At 48.3% G+C, this 13652-nt stretch overlaps 26 non-coding genes across 26 annotated transcripts; all 26 read right to left on the reverse strand.

The window, feature by feature from the left end:
• Positions 1-396: 396 nt before the first annotated feature.
• Trnar-ucg lies at positions 397-469 on the reverse strand. Its single transcript has one exon. It is a non-coding gene; the product is annotated as a tRNA-Arg (tRNA).
• Positions 470-966: 497 nt separating this feature from the next.
• Trnat-agu lies at positions 967-1038 on the reverse strand. The gene has a single exon. It is a non-coding gene; the product is annotated as a tRNA-Thr (tRNA).
• Positions 1039-1375: 337 nt separating this feature from the next.
• Positions 1376-1448, reverse strand: Trnak-cuu. Its single transcript has one exon. It is a non-coding gene; the product is annotated as a tRNA-Lys (tRNA).
• Positions 1449-1900: 452 nt separating this feature from the next.
• Positions 1901-1973, reverse strand: Trnar-ucg. The gene has a single exon. It is a non-coding gene; the product is annotated as a tRNA-Arg (tRNA).
• A 497-nt stretch (positions 1974-2470) lies between these two features.
• Trnat-agu lies at positions 2471-2542 on the reverse strand. Its single transcript has one exon. It is a non-coding gene; the product is annotated as a tRNA-Thr (tRNA).
• Positions 2543-2879: 337 nt separating this feature from the next.
• Trnak-cuu lies at positions 2880-2952 on the reverse strand. Its single transcript has one exon. It is a non-coding gene; the product is annotated as a tRNA-Lys (tRNA).
• Positions 2953-3404: 452 nt separating this feature from the next.
• Trnar-ucg lies at positions 3405-3477 on the reverse strand. Its single transcript has one exon. It is a non-coding gene; the product is annotated as a tRNA-Arg (tRNA).
• A 503-nt stretch (positions 3478-3980) lies between these two features.
• On the reverse strand, positions 3981-4052 carry Trnat-agu. The gene has a single exon. It is a non-coding gene; the product is annotated as a tRNA-Thr (tRNA).
• Positions 4053-4389: 337 nt separating this feature from the next.
• On the reverse strand, positions 4390-4462 carry Trnak-cuu. Its single transcript has one exon. It is a non-coding gene; the product is annotated as a tRNA-Lys (tRNA).
• Positions 4463-4914: 452 nt separating this feature from the next.
• Positions 4915-4987, reverse strand: Trnar-ucg. Its single transcript has one exon. It is a non-coding gene; the product is annotated as a tRNA-Arg (tRNA).
• Positions 4988-5484: 497 nt separating this feature from the next.
• Positions 5485-5556, reverse strand: Trnat-agu. Its single transcript has one exon. It is a non-coding gene; the product is annotated as a tRNA-Thr (tRNA).
• Positions 5557-5893: 337 nt separating this feature from the next.
• Trnak-cuu lies at positions 5894-5966 on the reverse strand. Its single transcript has one exon. It is a non-coding gene; the product is annotated as a tRNA-Lys (tRNA).
• Positions 5967-6418: 452 nt separating this feature from the next.
• Trnar-ucg lies at positions 6419-6491 on the reverse strand. The gene has a single exon. It is a non-coding gene; the product is annotated as a tRNA-Arg (tRNA).
• A 503-nt stretch (positions 6492-6994) lies between these two features.
• Positions 6995-7066, reverse strand: Trnat-agu. Its single transcript has one exon. It is a non-coding gene; the product is annotated as a tRNA-Thr (tRNA).
• A 337-nt stretch (positions 7067-7403) lies between these two features.
• Positions 7404-7476, reverse strand: Trnak-cuu. The gene has a single exon. It is a non-coding gene; the product is annotated as a tRNA-Lys (tRNA).
• A 452-nt stretch (positions 7477-7928) lies between these two features.
• Trnar-ucg lies at positions 7929-8001 on the reverse strand. The gene has a single exon. It is a non-coding gene; the product is annotated as a tRNA-Arg (tRNA).
• Positions 8002-8498: 497 nt separating this feature from the next.
• On the reverse strand, positions 8499-8570 carry Trnat-agu. Its single transcript has one exon. It is a non-coding gene; the product is annotated as a tRNA-Thr (tRNA).
• A 337-nt stretch (positions 8571-8907) lies between these two features.
• Positions 8908-8980, reverse strand: Trnak-cuu. Its single transcript has one exon. It is a non-coding gene; the product is annotated as a tRNA-Lys (tRNA).
• A 452-nt stretch (positions 8981-9432) lies between these two features.
• Trnar-ucg lies at positions 9433-9505 on the reverse strand. The gene has a single exon. It is a non-coding gene; the product is annotated as a tRNA-Arg (tRNA).
• A 497-nt stretch (positions 9506-10002) lies between these two features.
• Positions 10003-10074, reverse strand: Trnat-agu. The gene has a single exon. It is a non-coding gene; the product is annotated as a tRNA-Thr (tRNA).
• A 337-nt stretch (positions 10075-10411) lies between these two features.
• On the reverse strand, positions 10412-10484 carry Trnak-cuu. The gene has a single exon. It is a non-coding gene; the product is annotated as a tRNA-Lys (tRNA).
• A 452-nt stretch (positions 10485-10936) lies between these two features.
• Positions 10937-11009, reverse strand: Trnar-ucg. Its single transcript has one exon. It is a non-coding gene; the product is annotated as a tRNA-Arg (tRNA).
• Positions 11010-11741: 732 nt separating this feature from the next.
• Positions 11742-11813, reverse strand: Trnat-agu. The gene has a single exon. It is a non-coding gene; the product is annotated as a tRNA-Thr (tRNA).
• Positions 11814-12150: 337 nt separating this feature from the next.
• Trnak-cuu lies at positions 12151-12223 on the reverse strand. Its single transcript has one exon. It is a non-coding gene; the product is annotated as a tRNA-Lys (tRNA).
• Positions 12224-12675: 452 nt separating this feature from the next.
• Positions 12676-12748, reverse strand: Trnar-ucg. Its single transcript has one exon. It is a non-coding gene; the product is annotated as a tRNA-Arg (tRNA).
• Positions 12749-13245: 497 nt separating this feature from the next.
• Trnat-agu lies at positions 13246-13317 on the reverse strand. Its single transcript has one exon. It is a non-coding gene; the product is annotated as a tRNA-Thr (tRNA).
• Between the last annotated feature and the right edge of the window lie 335 nt (positions 13318-13652).

Here is a 13652-nt window from a genome sequence, read left to right on the forward strand (position 1 = left end):
GGTCCCATACAGAATCTCTCCATGCTGCCTAATGTTTTCCTAGCGTCACACACGTCACGTACTTCAGTTTTATTTCATAATCATTTCTGAGAGGTACAGGAATTGCATGAAAACCTGCAGCGCTAGTGGTGTCAAAATTAACACACATATTTGATTTGACTCAGAAGCCGAACGGGTTACTTTCCGACGCTGTCTTAGATGCGCAAATGCCAGCCAAAACTCGCGGTGACGGCACTCAGCCGACCATTTCGCTAGATAACACCGTTCTGGCTGTGTGTGTATCAAGCGCAAGTGCATCTCCAAGCAGGAAATGGACAACAGCAACATTCAGACGATTTCGTACTGCTCAATAGCTACACTAAAACGGTGTGTTTCTTTTGCAGAATTGGAAAAACACGACCGTGACAGCATTCGAACCTGCAATCTTCGGATCCGAAGTCCGACGCCTTATCCATTAGGCCACACGGTCACTGGCCGCCAAGTATTCCTTACATTCGTGTCATCTCGAAACGCTCATACCGCTGAGGAATTGTGTTTTCGTTCTACACAGCCGCTGCCTCTTGCTGCTTCCCACCCATTCGTTACATGCAAGCCTTTACGAGACCGACCAAGTAGAGATTGGGAATCAAGACCACACACTTTGTGCATTCGAAATCGAAGGCAGGGCGTCCCTCGCCGCATTTGCTACGATGGCGATTTGCTACTTCTGCAGAAGCGGCGGCGTCGACGACGACGACGACGCTCGCGAGAGGCTCTGTGATATTTGAAAAACACATGTAAAAAATATAATTCAGACTGCCGCCTCCCACCCTACGCTGTACCGCTTTGGAAAATGCTTTATCTGCGACATTCGCCTCAATCACATCTGAGAGTAATTCTAAATAAAACACCTGTTGCTAATTGTTCGTCGTTCCAGACACTGCTTGCTATACGGCCACGACGCGCAACTGATTTCGAAAATTCGTTTGCCTCCTGTGAGGATCGAACTCACGACCCCTGGTTTACTAGACCAGTGCTCTGCCACTGAGCTAAAGAGGCGCGGCCTAGCGGTAGTTTTGCGTACTTCGTGCTTACGCTCGTCTGGATCATCAGGCTTAAGCTGACAACACTTCATATTACCGACTAATATTTGCAGCTATGGCGCACCATTACTGCTTGGCTACACATCTCACACGTAACCGATGTGCTCTCCAACCAACACCACTTACATTTCAGAACATGTCTTTGACACATGTCTACGAAATCACCTTCACCTTCAGATACACTTCCTTGCGACTGATGGAGACGTAGGCAAAGTTTTAAGTTGCTATTTCCATTACGTCACATTGATCAGAGAAACGGTAATTTACATCTGCAGCGGAACAAAATTACGTTCCGCCCAGCGTGGGGCTCGAACCCACGACCCTGAGATTAAGAGTCTCATGCTCTACCGACTGAGCTAGCCGGGCTGCGTCGGTGACTACGTGTCGGGTCGCACGACACACAGTTCTCGTTTCGGTGGGGTGGTCCCATACAGAATCTCTCCATGCTGCCTAATGTTTTCCTAGCGTCACACACGTCACGTACTTCAGTTTTATTTCATAATCATTTCTGAGAGGTACAGGAATTGCATGAAAACCTGCAGCGCTAGTGGTGTCAAAATTAACACACATATTTGATTTGACTCAGAAGCCGAACGGGTTACTTTCCGACGCTGTCTTAGATGCGCAAATGCCAGCCAAAACTCGCGGTGACGGCACTCAGCCGACCATTTCGCTAGATAACACCGTTCTGGCTGTGTGTGTATCAAGCGCAAGTGCATCTCCAAGCAGGAAATGGACAACAGCAACATTCAGACGATTTCGTACTGCTCAATAGCTACACTAAAACGGTGTGTTTCTTTTGCAGAATTGGAAAAACACGACCGTGACAGGATTCGAACCTGCAATCTTCGGATCCGAAGTCCGACGCCTTATCCATTAGGCCACACGGTCACTGGCCGCCAAGTATTCCTTACATTCGTGTCATCTCGAAACGCTCATACCGCTGAGGAATTGTGTTTTCGTTCTACACAGCCGCTGCCTCTTGCTGCTTCCCACCCATTCGTTACATGCAAGCCTTTACGAGACCGACCAAGTAGAGATTGGGAATCAAGACCACACACTTTGTGCATTCGAAATCGAAGGCAGGGCGTCCCTCGCCGCATTTGCTACGATGGCGATTTGCTACTTCTGCAGAAGCGGCGGCGTCGACGACGACGACGACGCTCGCGAGAGGCTCTGTGATATTTGAAAAACACATGTAAAAAATATAATTCAGACTGCCGCCTCCCACCCTACGCTGTACCGCTTTGGAAAATGCTTTATCTGCGACATTCGCCTCAATCACATCTGAGAGTAATTCTAAATAAAACACCTGTTGCTAATTGTTCGTCGTTCCAGACACTGCTTGCTATACGGCCACGACGCGCAACTGACTTCGAAAATTCGTTTGCCTCCTGTGAGGATCGAACTCACGACCCCTGGTTTACTAGACCAGTGCTCTGCCACTGAGCTAAAGAGGCGCGGCCTAGCGGTAGTTTTGCGTACTTCGTGCTTACGCTCGTCTGGATCATCAGGCTTAAGCTGACAACACTTCATATTACCGACTAATATTTGCAGCTATGGCGCACCATTACTGCTTGGCTACACATCTCACACGTAACCGATGTGCTCTCCAACCAACACCACTTACATTTCAGAACATGTCTTTGACACATGTCTACGAAATCACCTTCACCTTCAGATACACTTCCTTGCGACTGATGGAGACGTAGGCAAAGTTTTAAGTTGCTATTTCCATTACGTCACATTGATCAGAGAAACGGTAATTTACATCTGCAGCGGAACAAAATTACGTTCCGCCCAGCGTGGGGCTCGAACCCACGACCCTGAGATTAAGAGTCTCATGCTCTACCGACTGAGCTAGCCGGGCTGCGTCGGTGACTACGTGTCGGGTCGCACGACACACAGTTCTCGTTTCGGTGGGGTGGTCCCATACAGAATCTCTCCATGCTGCCTAATGTTTTCCTAGCGTCACACACGTCACGTACTTCAGTTTTATTTCATAATCATTTCTGAGAGGTACAGGAATTGCATGAAAACCTGCAGCGCTAGTGGTGTCAAAATTAACACACATATTTGATTTGACTCAGAAGCCAAACGGGTTACTTTCCGACGCTGTCTTAGATGCGCAAATGCCAGCCAAAACTCGCGGTGACGGCACTCAGCCGACCATTTCGCTAGATAACACCGTTCTGGCTGTGTGTGTATCAAGCTCAAGTGCATCTCCAAGCAGGAAATGGACAACAGCAACATTCAGACGATTTCGTACTGCTCAATAGCTACACTAAAACGGTGTGTTTCTTTTGCAGAATTGGAAAAACACGACCGTGACAGCATTCGAACCTGCAATCTTCGGATCCGAAGTCCGACGCCTTATCCATTAGGCCACACGGTCACTGGCCGCCAAGTATTCCTTACATTCGTGTCATCTCGAAACGCTCATACCGCTGAGGAATTGTGTTTTCGTTCTACACAGCCGCTGCCTCTTGCTGCTTCCCACCCATTCGTTACATGCATGCCTTTACGAGACCGACCAAGTAGAGATTGGGAATCAAGACCACACACTTTGTGCATTCGAAATCGAAGGCAGGGCGTCCCTCGCCGCATTTGCTACGATGGCGATTTGCTACTTCTGCAGAAGCGGCGGCGTCGACGACGACGACGACGACGACGCTCGCGAGAGGCTCTGTGATATTTGAAAAACACATGTAAAAAATATAATTCAGACTGCCGCCTCCCACCCTACGCTGTACCGCTTTGGAAAATGCTTTATCTGCGACATTCGCCTCAATCACATCTGAGAGTAATTCTAAATAAAACACCTGTTGCTAATTGTTCGTCGTTCCAGACACTGCTTGCTATACGGCCACGACGCGCAACTGATTTCGAAAATTCGTTTGCCTCCTGTGAGGATCGAACTCACGACCCCTGGTTTACTAGACCAGTGCTCTGCCACTGAGCTAAAGAGGCGCGGCCTAGCGGTAGTTTTGCGTACTTCGTGCTTACGCTCGTCTGGATCATCAGGCTTAAGCTGACAACACTTCATATTACCGACTAATATTTGCAGCTATGGCGCACCATTACTGCTTGGCTACACATCTCACACGTAACCGATGTGCTCTCCAACCAACACCACTTACATTTCAGAACATGTCTTTGACACATGTCTACGAAATCACCTTCACCTTCAGATACACTTCCTTGCGACTGATGGAGACGTAGGCAAAGTTTTAAGTTGCTATTTCCATTACGTCACATTGATCAGAGAAACGGTAATTTACATCTGCAGCGGAACAAAATTACGTTCCGCCCAGCGTGGGGCTCGAACCCACGACCCTGAGATTAAGAGTCTCATGCTCTACCGACTGAGCTAGCCGGGCTGCGTCGGTGACTACGTGTCGGGTCGCACGACACACAGTTCTCGTTTCGGTGGGGTGGTCCCATACAGAATCTCTCCATGCTGCCTAATGTTTTCCTAGCGTCACACACGTCACGTACTTCAGTTTTATTTCATAATCATTTCTGAGAGGTACAGGAATTGCATGAAAACCTGCAGCGCTAGTGGTGTCAAAATTAACACACATATTTGATTTGACTCAGAAGCCGAACGGGTTACTTTCCGACGCTGTCTTAGATGCGCAAATGCCAGCCAAAACTCGCGGTGACGGCACTCAGCCGACCATTTCGCTAGATAACACCGTTCTGGCTGTGTGTGTATCAAGCGCAAGTGCATCTCCAAGCAGGAAATGGACAACAGCAACATTCAGACGATTTCGTACTGCTCAATAGCTACACTAAAACGGTGTGTTTCTTTTGCAGAATTGGAAAAACACGACGGTGACAGGATTCGAACCTGCAATCTTCGGATCCGAAGTCCGACGCCTTATCCATTAGGCCACACGGTCACTGGCCGCCAAGTATTCCTTACATTCGTGTCATCTCGAAACGCTCATACCGCTGAGGAATTGTGTTTTCGTTCTACACAGCCGCTGCCTCTTGCTGCTTCCCACCCATTCGTTACATGCAAGCCTTTACGAGACCGACCAAGTAGAGATTGGGAATCAAGACCACACACTTTGTGCATTCGAAATCGAAGGCAGGGCGTCCCTCGCCGCATTTGCTACGATGGCGATTTGCTACTTCTGCAGAAGCGGCGGCGTCGACGACGACGACGACGCTCGCGAGAGGCTCTGTGATATTTGAAAAACACATGTAAAAAATATAATTCAGACTGCCGCCTCCCACCCTACGCTGTACCGCTTTGGAAAATGCTTTATCTGCGACATTCGCCTCAATCACATCTGAGAGTAATTCTAAATAAAACACCTGTTGCTAATTGTTCGTCGTTCCAGACACTGCTTGCTATACGGCCACGACGCGCAACTGATTTCGAAAATTCGTTTGCCTCCTGTGAGGATCGAACTCACGACCCCTGGTTTACTAGACCAGTGCTCTGCCACTGAGCTAAAGAGGCGCGGCCTAGCGGTAGTTTTGCGTACTTCGTGCTTACGCTCGTCTGGATCATCAGGCTTAAGCTGACAACACTTCATATTACCGACTAATATTTGCAGCTATGGCGCACCATTACTGCTTGGCTACACATCTCACACGTAACCGATGTGCTCTCCAACCAACACCACTTACATTTCAGAACATGTCTTTGACACATGTCTACGAAATCACCTTCACCTTCAGATACACTTCCTTGCGACTGATGGAGACGTAGGCAAAGTTTTAAGTTGCTATTTCCATTACGTCACATTGATCAGAGAAACGGTAATTTACATCTGCAGCGGAACAAAATTACGTTCCGCCCAGCGTGGGGCTCGAACCCACGACCCTGAGATTAAGAGTCTCATGCTCTACCGACTGAGCTAGCCGGGCTGCGTCGGTGACTACGTGTCGGGTCGCACGACACACAGTTCTCGTTTCGGTGGGGTGGTCCCATACAGAATCTCTCCATGCTGCCTAATGTTTTCCTAGCGTCACACACGTCACGTACTTCAGTTTTATTTCATAATCATTTCTGAGAGGTACAGGAATTGCATGAAAACCTGCAGCGCTAGTGGTGTCAAAATTAACACACATATTTGATTTGACTCAGAAGCCAAACGGGTTACTTTCCGACGCTGTCTTAGATGCGCAAATGCCAGCCAAAACTCGCGGTGACGGCACTCAGCCGACCATTTCGCTAGATAACACCGTTCTGGCTGTGTGTGTATCAAGCTCAAGTGCATCTCCAAGCAGGAAATGGACAACAGCAACATTCAGACGATTTCGTACTGCTCAATAGCTACACTAAAACGGTGTGTTTCTTTTGCAGAATTGGAAAAACACGACCGTGACAGCATTCGAACCTGCAATCTTCGGATCCGAAGTCCGACGCCTTATCCATTAGGCCACACGGTCACTGGCCGCCAAGTATTCCTTACATTCGTGTCATCTCGAAACGCTCATACCGCTGAGGAATTGTGTTTTCGTTCTACACAGCCGCTGCCTCTTGCTGCTTCCCACCCATTCGTTACATGCATGCCTTTACGAGACCGACCAAGTAGAGATTGGGAATCAAGACCACACACTTTGTGCATTCGAAATCGAAGGCAGGGCGTCCCTCGCCGCATTTGCTACGATGGCGATTTGCTACTTCTGCAGAAGCGGCGGCGTCGACGACGACGACGACGACGACGCTCGCGAGAGGCTCTGTGATATTTGAAAAACACATGTAAAAAATATAATTCAGACTGCCGCCTCCCACCCTACGCTGTACCGCTTTGGAAAATGCTTTATCTGCGACATTCGCCTCAATCACATCTGAGAGTAATTCTAAATAAAACACCTGTTGCTAATTGTTCGTCGTTCCAGACACTGCTTGCTATACGGCCACGACGCGCAACTGATTTCGAAAATTCGTTTGCCTCCTGTGAGGATCGAACTCACGACCCCTGGTTTACTAGACCAGTGCTCTGCCACTGAGCTAAAGAGGCGCGGCCTAGCGGTAGTTTTGCGTACTTCGTGCTTACGCTCGTCTGGATCATCAGGCTTAAGCTGACAACACTTCATATTACCGACTAATATTTGCAGCTATGGCGCACCATTACTGCTTGGCTACACATCTCACACGTAACCGATGTGCTCTCCAACCAACACCACTTACATTTCAGAACATGTCTTTGACACATGTCTACGAAATCACCTTCACCTTCAGATACACTTCCTTGCGACTGATGGAGACGTAGGCAAAGTTTTAAGTTGCTATTTCCATTACGTCACATTGATCAGAGAAACGGTAATTTACATCTGCAGCGGAACAAAATTACGTTCCGCCCAGCGTGGGGCTCGAACCCACGACCCTGAGATTAAGAGTCTCATGCTCTACCGACTGAGCTAGCCGGGCTGCGTCGGTGACTACGTGTCGGGTCGCACGACACACAGTTCTCGTTTCGGTGGGGTGGTCCCATACAGAATCTCTCCATGCTGCCTAATGTTTTCCTAGCGTCACACACGTCACGTACTTCAGTTTTATTTCATAATCATTTCTGAGAGGTACAGGAATTGCATGAAAACCTGCAGCGCTAGTGGTGTCAAAATTAACACACATATTTGATTTGACTCAGAAGCCGAACGGGTTACTTTCCGACGCTGTCTTAGATGCGCAAATGCCAGCCAAAACTCGCGGTGACGGCACTCAGCCGACCATTTCGCTAGATAACACCGTTCTGGCTGTGTGTGTATCAAGCGCAAGTGCATCTCCAAGCAGGAAATGGACAACAGCAACATTCAGACGATTTCGTACTGCTCAATAGCTACACTAAAACGGTGTGTTTCTTTTGCAGAATTGGAAAAACACGACGGTGACAGGATTCGAACCTGCAATCTTCGGATCCGAAGTCCGACGCCTTATCCATTAGGCCACACGGTCACTGGCCGCCAAGTATTCCTTACATTCGTGTCATCTCGAAACGCTCATACCGCTGAGGAATTGTGTTTTCGTTCTACACAGCCGCTGCCTCTTGCTGCTTCCCACCCATTCGTTACATGCAAGCCTTTACGAGACCGACCAAGTAGAGATTGGGAATCAAGACCACACACTTTGTGCATTCGAAATCGAAGGCAGGGCGTCCCTCGCCGCATTTGCTACGATGGCGATTTGCTACTTCTGCAGAAGCGGCGGCGTCGACGACGACGACGACGCTCGCGAGAGGCTCTGTGATATTTGAAAAACACATGTAAAAAATATAATTCAGACTGCCGCCTCCCACCCTACGCTGTACCGCTTTGGAAAATGCTTTATCTGCGACATTCGCCTCAATCACATCTGAGAGTAATTCTAAATAAAACACCTGTTGCTAATTGTTCGTCGTTCCAGACACTGCTTGCTATACGGCCACGACGCGCAACTGATTTCGAAAATTCGTTTGCCTCCTGTGAGGATCGAACTCACGACCCCTGGTTTACTAGACCAGTGCTCTGCCACTGAGCTAAAGAGGCGCGGCCTAGCGGTAGTTTTGCGTACTTCGTGCTTACGCTCGTCTGGATCATCAGGCTTAAGCTGACAACACTTCATATTACCGACTAATATTTGCAGCTATGGCGCACCATTACTGCTTGGCTACACATCTCACACGTAACCGATGTGCTCTCCAACCAACACCACTTACATTTCAGAACATGTCTTTGACACATGTCTACGAAATCACCTTCACCTTCAGATACACTTCCTTGCGACTGATGGAGACGTAGGCAAAGTTTTAAGTTGCTATTTCCATTACGTCACATTGATCAGAGAAACGGTAATTTACATCTGCAGCGGAACAAAATTACGTTCCGCCCAGCGTGGGGCTCGAACCCACGACCCTGAGATTAAGAGTCTCATGCTCTACCGACTGAGCTAGCCGGGCTGCGTCGGTGACTACGTGTCGGGTCGCACGACACACAGTTCTCGTTTCGGTGGGGTGGTCCCATACAGAATCTCTCCATGCTGCCTAATGTTTTCCTAGCGTCACACACGTCACGTACTTCAGTTTTATTTCATAATCATTTCTGAGAGGTACAGGAATTGCATGAAAACCTGCAGCGCTAGTGGTGTCAAAATTAACACACATATTTGATTTGACTCAGAAGCCGAACGGGTTACTTTCCGACGCTGTCTTAGATGCGCAAATGCCAGCCAAAACTCGCGGTGACGGCACTCAGCCGACCATTTCGCTAGATAACACCGTTCTGGCTGTGTGTGTATCAAGCGCAAGTGCATCTCCAAGCAGGAAATGGACAACAGCAACATTCAGACGATTTCGTACTGCTCAATAGCTACACTAAAACGGTGTGTTTCTTTTGCAGAATTGGAAAAACACGACCGTGACAGGATTCGAACCTGCAATCTTCGGATCCGAAGTCCGACGCCTTATCCATTAGGCCACACGGTCACTGGCCGCCAAGTATTCCTTACATTCGTGTCATCTCGAAACGCTCATACCGCTGAGGAATTGTGTTTTCGTTCTACACAGCCGCTGCCTCTTGCTGCTTCCCACCCATTCGTTACATGCAAGCCTTTACGAGACCGACCAAGTAGAGATTGGGAATCAAGACCACACACTTTGTGCATTCGAAATCGAAGGCAGGGCGTCCCTCGCCGCATTTGCTACGATGGCGATTTGCTACTTCTGCAGAAGCGGCGGCGTCGACGACGACGACGACGCTCGCGAGAGGCTCTGTGATATTTGAAAAACACATGTAAAAAATATAATTCAGACTGCCGCCTCCCACCCTACGCTGTACCGCTTTGGAAAATGCTTTATCTGCGACATTCGCCTCAATCACATCTGAGAGTAATTCTAAATAAAACACCTGTTCCTAATTGTTCGTCGTTCCAGACACTGCTTGCTATACGGCCACGACGCGCAACTGATTTCGAAAATTCGTTTGCCTCCTGTGAGGATCGAACTCACGACCCCTGGTTTACTAGACCAGTGCTCTGCCACTGAGCTAAAGAGGCGCGGCCTAGCGGTAGTTTTGCGTACTTCGTGCTTACGCTCGTCTGGATCATCAGGCTTAAGCTGACAACACTTCATATTACCGACTAATATTTGCAGCTATGGCGCACCATTACTGCTTGGCTACACATCTCACACGTAACCGATGTGCTCTCCAACCAACACCACTTACATTTCAGAACATGTCTTTGACACATGTCTACGAAATCACCTTCACCTTCAGATACACTTCCTTGCGACTGATGGAGACGTAGGCAAAGTTTTAAGTTGCTATTTCCATTACGTCACATTGATCAGAGAAACGGTAATTTACATCTGCAGCGGAACAAAATTACGTTCCGCCCAGCGTGGGGCTCGAACCCACGACCCTGAGATTAAGAGTCTCATGCTCTACCGACTGAGCTAGCCGGGCTGCGTCGGTGACTACGTGTCGGGTCGCACGACACACAGTTCTCGTTTCGGTGGGGTGGTCCCATACAGAATCTCTCCATGCTGCCTAATGTTTTCCTAGCGTCACACACGTCACGTACTTCAGTTTTATTTCATAATCATTTCTGAGAGGTACAGGAATTGCATGAAAACCTGCAGCGCTAGTGGTGTCAAAATTAACACACATATTTGATTTGACTCAGAAGCCAAACGGGTTACTTTCCGACGCTGTCTTAGATGCGCAAATGCCAGCCAAAACTCGCGGTGACGGCACTCAGCCGACCATTTCGCTAGATAACACCGTTCTGGCTGTGTGTGTATCAAGCTCAAGTGCATCTCCAAGCAGGAAATGGACAACAGCAACATTCAGACGATTTCGTACTGCTCAATAGCTACACTAAAACGGTGTGTTTCTTTTGCAGAATTGGAAAAACACGACCGTGACAGCATTCGAACCTGCAATCTTCGGATCCGAAGTCCGACGCCTTATCCATTAGGCCACACGGTCACTGGCCGCCAAGTATTCCTTACATTCGTGTCATCTCGAAACGCTCATACCGCTGAGGAATTGTGTTTTCGTTCTACACAGCCGCTGCCTCTTGCTGCTTCCCACCCATTCGTTACATGCATGCCTTTACGAGACCGACCAAGTAGAGATTGGGAATCAAGACCACACACTTTGTGCATTCGAAATCGAAGGCAGGGCGTCCCTCGCCGCATTTGCTACGATGGCGATTTGCTACTTCTGCAGAAGCGGCGGCGTCGACGACGACGACGACGACGCTCGCGAGAGGCTCTGTGATATTTGAAAAACACATGTAAAAAATATAATTCAGACTGCCGCCTCCCACCCTACGCTGTACCGCTTTTTTTTTTTTTTTTTTCTTTATTGTAATTTGGACACCCCATACAAGGTGGGCTGGCAGCGGAACAGTGTACTCCGCTCTTCAGCCATAAGCAGTACAAGAAGAAAGAAAGGGAGACAGACAAGTAACAGAATGGCGGTTAAAAAACAGGAGATACAATAGTTAAAAAACATGAAGCCGTTCACACTTGACGAAACAAACAAGAAAAAACCGTCGGCACTGGCTGTACCGCTTTGGAAAATGCTTTATCTGCGACATTCGCCTCAATCACATCTGAGAGTAATTCTAAATAAAACACCTGTTGCTAATTGTTCGTCGTTCCAGACACTGCTTGCTATACGGCCACGACGCGCAACTGATTTCGAAAATTCGTTTGCCTCCTGTGAGGATCGAACTCACGACCCCTGGTTTACTAGACCAGTGCTCTGCCACTGAGCTAAAGAGGCGCGGCCTAGCGGTAGTTTTGCGTACTTCGTGCTTACGCTCGTCTGGATCATCAGGCTTAAGCTGACAACACTTCATATTACCGACTAATATTTGCAGCTATGGCGCACCATTACTGCTTGGCTACACATCTCACACGTAACCGATGTGCTCTCCAACCAACACCACTTACATTTCAGAACATGTCTTTGACACATGTCTACGAAATCACCTTCACCTTCAGATACACTTCCTTGCGACTGATGGAGACGTAGGCAAAGTTTTAAGTTGCTATTTCCATTACGTCACATTGATCAGAGAAACGGTAATTTACATCTGCAGCGGAACAAAATTACGTTCCGCCCAGCGTGGGGCTCGAACCCACGACCCTGAGATTAAGAGTCTCATGCTCTACCGACTGAGCTAGCCGGGCTGCGTCGGTGACTACGTGTCGGGTCGCACGACACACAGTTCTCGTTTCGGTGGGGTGGTCCCATACAGAATCTCTCCATGCTGCCTAATGTTTTCCTAGCGTCACACACGTCACGTACTTCAGTTTTATTTCATAATCATTTCTGAGAGGTACAGGAATTGCATGAAAACCTGCAGCGCTAGTGGTGTCAAAATTAACACACATATTTGATTTGACTCAGAAGCCGAACGGGTTACTTTCCGACGCTGTCTTAGATGCGCAAATGCCAGCCAAAACTCGCGGTGACGGCACTCAGCCGACCATTTCGCTAGATAACACCGTTCTGGCTGTGTGTGTATCAAGCGCAAGTGCATCTCCAAGCAGGAAATGGACAACAGCAACATTCAGACGATTTCGTACTGCTCAATAGCTACACTAAAACGGTGTGTTTCTTTTGCAGAATTGGAAAAACACGACCGTGACAGGATTCGAACCTGCAATCTTCGGATCCGAAGTCCGACGCCTTATCCATTAGGCCACACGGTCACTGGCCGCCAAGTATTCCTTACATTCGTGTCATCTCGAAACGCTCATACCGCTGAGGAATTGTGTTTTCGTTCTACACAGCCGCTGCCTCTTGCTGCTTCCCACCCATTCGTTACATGCAAGCCTTTACGAGACCGACCAAGTAGAGATTGGGAATCAAGACCACACACTTTGTGCATTCGAAATCGAAGGCAGGGCGTCCCTCGCCGCATTTGCTACGATGGCGATTTGCTACTTCTGCAGAAGCGGCGGCGTCGACGACGACGACGACGCTCGCGAGAGGCTCTGTGATATTTGAAAAACACATGTAAAAAATATAATTCAGACTGCCGCCTCCCACCCTACGCTGTACCGCTTTGGAAAATGCTTTATCTGCGACATTCGCCTCAATCACATCTGAGAGTAATTCTAAATAAAACACCTGTTGCTAATTGTTCGTCGTTCCAGACACTGCTTGCTATACGGCCACGACGCGCAACTGATTTCGAAAATTCGTTTGCCTCCTGTGAGGATCGAACTCACGACCCCTGGTTTACTAGACCAGTGCTCTGCCACTGAGCTAAAGAGGCGCGGCCTAGCGGTAGTTTTGCGTACTTCGTGCTTACGCTCGTCTGGATCATCAGGCTTAAGCTGACAACACTTCATATTACCGACTAATATTTGCAGCTATGGCGCACCATTACTGCTTGGCTACACATCTCACACGTAACCGATGTGCTCTCCAACCAACACCACTTACATTTCAGAACATGTCTTTGACACATGTCTACGAAATCACCTTCACCTTCAGATACACTTCCTTGCGACTGATGGAGACGTAGGCAAAGTTTTAAGTTGCTATTTCCATTACGTCACATTGATCAGAGAAACGGTAATTTACATCTGCAGCGGAACAAAATTACGT

This window comes from Schistocerca americana, unplaced genomic scaffold (assembly GCF_021461395.2).
Source record: "Schistocerca americana isolate TAMUIC-IGC-003095 unplaced genomic scaffold, iqSchAmer2.1 HiC_scaffold_147, whole genome shotgun sequence".
Classification (NCBI taxonomy): Eukaryota; Metazoa; Arthropoda; class Insecta; order Orthoptera; family Acrididae; genus Schistocerca; species Schistocerca americana.